Below are 7731 nucleotides of genomic sequence, written 5' to 3' on the forward strand. Positions count from 1 at the left end.
CGCAACTCTAGCTCGCCGTTTCCGTCTCTAAACTTTGGAGTTCCTTTGAGGGAAACGCGATCCGCTTTTTCTAAAACACAGTTGAAATCGCCTACTAAAATGACACGGGAAGGGCCAACTAGATAAGAATCTAGGGAATTAAAGAAATCTTTCTGCTGTCCGCGCTTTGCTGGAGCATACACATTCACAATTCTAACGCCAGAGTCAAGATCCACTGACAGAACACGGCCGTCCGAATCCCTGGCGTAGCGTAGCACAGAACCGGTGAATCGTGGCATTAAAATGACAGCAACTCCCCGGCAATGTGCGCCACCATAATTCCAGTAGGATTTTGTGCCAAACGTTCTGTCAAAGTTCTTAATCTGTTGCAATTTAGACACAAAAGTTTCCTGCAAAAGGAGAATGTCTATTTTTCGAGACCGAGCTAAATGAATGACCTCAGCTTGTTTCGCTGCTCTAGTAATACCCCGACAATTAAAGGTAGCAATAGTTAGAGAAGAAGCCATGATGAAAGATAGGAGAGAAGACAGACTCTAGAATAGGCAAGAAGCGAAAAGAAAATCACAGAAGAGAAGAAAACAGCAGATACTCGAAGGTATCAGCTGCTGAAAAGCTACCTAATATAAAACCTACGAACGAGAGTCCCCCTCGGAGAGGGAATCCTCGTTCGTGGACGAGTACACTGTGTTAGACATTAACGAACACTCGCAATTGCCTGGTCCACAGTTAGGGCAAGAAGAACTGTTGTTCAACTCACCCGTGGTACCGTCCGTGACAGTCGACGAGGTGGACTCCTCGTCGGACTCTGTCGCTGCGGCTCGCTTCGGAACCGGGAGGTCGTCCTTAGGGCTGCCGGGGCCGCCGCTCGGAGCCGCCGCCAGCCTCTCCTTGGAGGGCCCTGGTGATCGGTTGGCGCGCCGCTTCTTGCCCCGAACAGCGTCCGTCCAGCTCATGGGTTCCTGTGTCTCCTCGGCAGCAGGCGCGTCAGCAGGGCTGGTCCCGGGCGCACCGGCAGGCGAGGCCGGCGACGGCTCGGCGGCAGCAGAGAGGGTGGGGGCCTCAGCTAATTCCGACCCCGCCTCCTGCTCTTCCCCTCCTGGAGCCCGTTCGCTAATGGGCTCCGGCTGTGGCTGGGTCGAGCCCTCGGCGTCCCCTGGAGCAGCCTCCCGATCCTCCGCAACGCCGCTCACCTGCTCCTGGGAAGAAGAAGAGGCTACAGGCGGGGCGGCCGACGAATTCGTCCGCGCCTTGCACTGTGAGGGGCCATGATCGCCGCCGCAGTGCTTGCATTTTACCGCGCACTGGTCGTGACCAAAAGCCCCACAGCGCACACACTGTGGCACAGTGCACTTCGCCGCATGGTGTCCAGTCTTGTAGCAGCGCCGGCAAACCCGCGCGACGCCCTCATACTCAAACTGGACGATGACGTCCCTCACCTCGAGCAGGTTGGGGACACTCTTGTGCATCTCCATCTTGATCATGAGGACGCCGGTCGAGACCCCCGGCAGATACGGTGATTCCTCTCGCGCCACTTCCAAAACCTTTCCAAACCTCTCCAACAGTTGTACTATGATGCGCTTATCCGCGTCCGCCGGGAAGCCAATGATGCGCACCACCTTGACCCGAACACCTCGGTACTGAAACCTGATCCTCGCATCGCGAATGGCGAGGACGGGATCGTCTAAAAACCGCCGATTCGCCTCGTCATTCGCGAATGTCACCTCAAACTTCCCTAAGCCATAATCCTGAACACACGTCAGCTCACTGGGCGTGAAGCGCTTCACGAGCTCTTTGCAAATGTCGGCACTGCCGACGCCCTTAGGCACGCGTGCGTAGTGCACCCGCGGCCTAATCTGCGAGAGCAGACTGGTAGACATCGTGGTACCACCACCACGGGGCTACCAAGTCAGTTAGGAGCTAGCCTAACCTGAAAAAAAAAAAAAAAAAAAAAGGCAGAGAAAAGGGGACAAGAAACCTCACCAAAACCGACGAAAACCTGTGCAGGAGTCCGCCGGGTCACCGCATGCGAACAGCGGGTCTCCTCCCACTCGAACCAACCAACACCTCCAACGACGCCGGTTGCCGAAAACAAGAAAGCTGCTGCCTTCTGAGATGAGAGCCGTGCTCGAATGGTTTCCGTTGCCACCATCGCGCGCCGCCGCTCGCGGGGAACGGATGAGAGTGTGAGAGAGAGAAGCCGTGCGAACCAATGGGGCGCGCGCGTTGTGCTGATCTCGTCAACACCCCTCGCTCATATTTAAGCGCGGCGAGACGGGGGGACACGCGCATTCGACTCTGGTCTCGCGTGCGTGTTGTGTGAAATCATGCCTCCCCAACCGTCTGGCAAAGCCGTCAAGAAGGCCGGCAAGGCGCAGAAGAATGTGCGCGCCACGGACAAGAAGAAGAAGAAGCGCCGCAGGAAGGAGAGCTTCTCCATCTACATCTATAAGGTGCTGAAGCAGGTGCACCCCGACACTGGTGTCTCCAGCAAGGCCATGTCCATCATGAACAGCTTCGTGAACGACATCTTCGAGCGTATCGCCGCCGAGTCGTCACGCCTTGCTCACTACAACAAGCGCTCGACCATCACGAGCCGGGAGATCCAGACCGCGGTGCGCCTGCTGCTGCCCGGAGAGCTGGCCAAGCACGCGGTGTCCGAGGGTACAAAAGCCGTCACCAAGTACACCAGCTCCAAGTAGGCGTGCGTCGTGGGCCACAGCGAGCAACGACAAATCAACGGCTCTTCTCAGAGCCACCCAAATTGTCTGCGTCGGCATAGGGGTTGTGCTGAGAGATTCGGCTCCGAATCCATCCTCTTCTCTCTGTTGAACACCGCTAGCAGGAGCGTTGGTGTGCCGCGCTCGACGTGTGTGCTCGGGGAGGTTGAACAGGTAAATTAGAGAAGACCGAGTGCGCGGAGAAAAGTGCCACAAGTACGGTAATGGAGGGAAAACAAAACCAGGAGCGTGGTAATTAAAAAAAAAAAAAAAAAACAGGGGGAAGGTGGCCGCTTCTCTCAAAAAAAGGTAACATGAACTCGAGTGTGTTCAGCTCTTGGGAAATGATAGAATAGGAAACTCGCGTCAGCGCTTGCCCGAGCAACTCCGACATGTCGGGCCAAATATGAAGGGGTATACACGGTATGCAGTGCATGCGGAGAGAAGGAAACTGCCGAACACTTGATAATGCTATGTAAAGGGCTTCACCTTATAGTTTAGAATGATGGCGCAGAGTTTTTCAAAAGCACCGGGGTTTAGAGACGGGGGAGGGCAAAATAGACTTTAGGCGGGTAGAATTAACTAGAAGGTGGTTATCTTATTGGTGGCTAAAGTCAAGGCAAGAGTGAAAACTAAACCATTCACTGCAAAGCACCGCGGTCCTATACTTCACTATTTAAAGAGAGAAAAAAAACAAGATAAATGTAGCTGTTTGTTAGGTCAGCATTATGGCTAGGTGGTGATAGCTGCCGCCCGATGTGAAGGGTACAGCCACATTCATCAGACAGCGCAGAGTTCCTTCTCTGCCACGCCATTCATTTGTTTACGAAATTGGGGCATTTATTTCTTGAGAGCGCAGGGCAGGCCCGTTTCGAGACTGTAGGAGGAGTGAATGTAGCTTAAAGTGCGTGGCGCGGTGAAAAATGTGCGGAAGCATTGATGCAAGAAAAGATAGGGGAGAAATATATAGACGCATGTGACAATAGCTGTAGAAGCAGAAAAGCGTGGCGGCGGACTGCATGCTAATTATTGTCCGAAAGCAAAGTATCGACAGCCCGAGTGAAGGAAAAAACAAAACTGTGCGTACGCATGACAGGGGTACCACGCAGGTGATTTATATAGTGCACAAAGAAGTACGAAATCCAGTAAAGAAAGGCGGTCGACACGAGGTATGGGCATTTCCCGTTTTCGCACCGAGTGCTCCGTTTGCGCGTCGCCGAAAGAAACATAGCCAGGCCGGCCAGCAAACGACACTGCTCGGCTTGACGTTTACATAATCACACGGTGTAGCGGAACACTGTGTTCTCTTCGAAAGAACAAATGCGCCTGTGCTAGGCACAAATGAGTGGTACGTTCCATTCGGAATGTGGTGGGAAACTTACCTTAAATGAATGAGCGGACGCACCGTTTATTTCCGCTTTGTTTTAGATTACTGACTATGTTCGGCGGGTCGACAGTGCATTTGTATGAAGCTTTCAAGCGCGATCATTTTGTAATTTCGCATCGTGCGTCCCTGCCACAAGTTCGGGGAAGGAATACTTTCAATATGGGAACCCTCATGATTGTGAAAGATGAAACTGCGACTACTTAAACACACTTGCACCACAGAAATGGCACGCGCAGTTTGGTATTGGGGCACGTGAGAAGGGAATACAATAGATGGGCATTGGCGCGCATCTTTTTTTCTTATTGATATGATATGTAAGGAGATGTCGGCGCACCATTATGGCGCCGGCTACTCCTTGGCCGTTGAGTTAAACTTGAACACGTATCTTGAAGCAAAACGTACAAAGCAGTGCATGGAAAGTAGAAAACTCGGGCAGAGATATGCAAAGACACACTTACACTTATACGCACATATCAGAACACAATGGTAAGTAAATGTTCGAAAGTCAATGAATGAAGTCTCTGATATAATGTCCCTCGATAATATTCGGTCCACCAGCACAAAACAGTAGAGCACACGTCTGGTCCGTATAAAGATGCATTCGCTCGTGTGTACATAATTGTCGACACGTCATTCATTTCACAACACACACATGATGAGAGTCACGTGATACTGTACATAATAAGTACATTTGTTACAAATGAAAGTTCGTTATTTCTTAATACTTATCAGCAATCCCGCTGTCTTGTAAAGAACGTGTTGATGCTTTTAAAGCGTGCGACTGTAAAACTCGAGTAGGCCACGGACCCAGAAGTTTCTTCATGTTAAACGGTCTGCGGTCTAATGCCAACTGTTCGGACTTAAGACGGCGTCTCGTGATGTGGACAGTCTACGAGAAGGTGACATACGTCTTCATCTATCAATCCGCATTCGCATTCGGGACTTTCAGCTCTGCCGTGTCTGTGCAAAGAAAAAAAAAAAACAAATGTTTTTGTGTATGCCGTGCCTAGCCTCAATCGGTCAATTAGAGTTTCCGATATTCTATCTAATGCCAGCGTAATTTTTAATTCAATAAATGGATCGATGTGGTATAAATCGCACCTCTTTGTACTTTGGTCAAACCAAGCAGTTTTGCTCATTCTGAAAGTTGTATTCTTTATAATACTACGCAATTCACTTTTTTCGAAATATTGGTTGCCACGATGTGTAGACCTACTTTGTGTGCTCTGGACGGCTCTGGAAGGCCAACTGCAAATCTTCTTTGCACAGCTGATGCCGTCCGGATAGTCGTTGATAGATTACTTAACAGGTTGTCAGCCTCCGAAGGTATTATGTAAGCGAAAGTACGCATGCGTAAAACATGCAGCGAACGAACACTCTTCCAACGCTGTAAAGAAGAAAGAATGCATAAAGGGTGGTGCATTTTACGCTCCAATCTCGTCCTATGTAAGGCGCTTTAGAGTTAGGGCTGTTTTGCCTGTAATTGCGTGACCCTTGCAGGGTTCCTCACAGTGCAACCGTGCACTTGAAACGGGCAGGTGTTGAACCACCCCGCAAGGAGATGGGGAAACTTCGCTGCGACCGGACCGCTTGACAGTCCGTGTTTACGGGAGGAGAGGCGCGCCCGAGAGGAGGTGCGCTCTCACTCTCTGCCGTCCCCGTGAATGCTGAAATGAGCGCGGTCGCGTTGCGTGGCTTCGGTGAAACTGCCGTATCGCGATATGTAGTGGAGCTGCCACAGTAAAATTTGAGACACGCGTAGCCAGCCAAAGGTGCTGTTACTTTGCCGAATTTCACGTGCCGGCGTCCACAACAACGCGAGCACGCTTTGTTTAGAAATTTCCGGCCATGAGGCCGTGCCCGGACCGCGTGTGTTAGTCCCTTGGTTTGGCGACAAGGATGGCGTCAAAGTGACGCCGTGAAACGGGTTTCGTGCGTGCAAATGAGGCATTGATGTGATTAGAGAGAAAGCGAGAACATAGAAAAGAAAAAAAAAAAAGAGGGGGGGGGGCACACGCCGGGGACGAGTAGTCGCAAAGTGTTAAGTGTGCAGTTTATTTACGTGCGGCACACAGGTGAGCTGTTGCAGCTGTGAGTTTTGACAAATATTGCGTGTGTCATGTTCAGTGGACACGATGAAACGTTTTTTAGCGAACGCGTTGTATCCGCTGGGCTTGTACGTACGCGTACATGAATTGTCGCTTACTCGGTTTGATGTCTCCTTGCCGCTGGGGCAGCTGATACGACTGATACGCCATTTTGCAGCAGTGAAGGGTGCGTGAATGAATGGGCAAGAAACTTAGCAACAGTAACGAGAAAAGAATTAAAAACAAACAAACAAACGAAAGCATGTTTGCCGTGTATATTCAATCTTGTAGTGCAGAAAAATAGTCAGTGCAGCAACCTGCGCGGCCAACGCGCTCCTCGCGAAGAAAAGAGGGAGAGAGAGACGAGCTGGCCGCCGACCAACCGGCGTGCGCCGTTCGCCTTCCTCCTCAGTCTCGCGGGCCGGCGCCGACACCGCGACTCGATCGTGTCGAGCATTCGCTTTCCGGGCGCGTTTCGAAGCAGAAGCAGAAACTTCGGAAGCCGTCATGTCTGGCCGTGGCAAAGGTGGCAAAGGGCTGGGGAAGGGTGGCGCCAAGCGTCATCGAAAGGTGTTGCGTGACAACATCCAGGGCATAACCAAGCCGGCCATCCGTCGTCTGGCGCGCCGTGGCGGTGTCAAGCGCATCTCTGGCCTCATCTACGAGGAAACTCGCGGCGTTCTCAAGGTGTTCCTCGAGAACGTGATCCGCGATGCCGTCACTTACACCGAGCACGCCAAAAGGAAGACCGTGACAGCCATGGACGTCGTGTACGCCCTCAAGCGTCAGGGCCGCACCCTGTACGGATTCGGAGGCTAAGAAGCCAGCGGCGTCGCCTGCAGCCAGCCAACGAGAACACAACAGCCCTCTTCAGGGCTACCCACTTGATGCTTCGGCAGTGTGATCCCAGCGGTTCGCCATACCCGTCCGTCCCTCTTTGCAATATCATTGCGTCATCGCTCAGGTGAGCAGCACCTCGTGTAGTAGTAGCTTGATCGCGCTGGGTACTTGTCACGTTCACCGCATTTCGTTCGCGTCGTCGTCTTTCTCCTGGGTCTGCATGCACGAATCAATCGCCGCATCTGCGAGTTCTTCCTCTCCTTCCTGCAAGCCAAGCTGCTAAAACGGGCCCGTCAAGCGAACGTCGCCTAGTTACCTTATCGCGCGAAGGAAGAAGCCGAGCGCAGCGTTCTACCCTGGTCACTGCATTCTTGGAGACACGACTATGCTCAGGAAGCACGAACTCGCTTTTTTCTTTGGAATGCCCACTACACGATCGCGTCACGTTGTGTCAAAATAAATAAAAACGCACTATGTTCTACCGTGGGGCACCCAGACGAAGAAGGGATGTGTACTTACAAATGAAAAAATTGATTGTGACAGGTTGGTCGTGTTTACCGCGCCCGCTGTGCACTCAGAAGTGCCCCATTCAATAACACATTGTGTACATTGTCACGCCTAATAATTTTTGTTTGTTTTTTTTTTTTCACACCTGGCGCTGCCGAGCTGCAAAATACAAAAAAAAAAAGAAAGAAAAGTG

Source organism: Rhipicephalus microplus, chromosome 6, assembly GCF_043290135.1.
Source record: "Rhipicephalus microplus isolate Deutch F79 chromosome 6, USDA_Rmic, whole genome shotgun sequence".
Taxonomy (NCBI): Eukaryota; Metazoa; Arthropoda; class Arachnida; order Ixodida; family Ixodidae; genus Rhipicephalus; species Rhipicephalus microplus.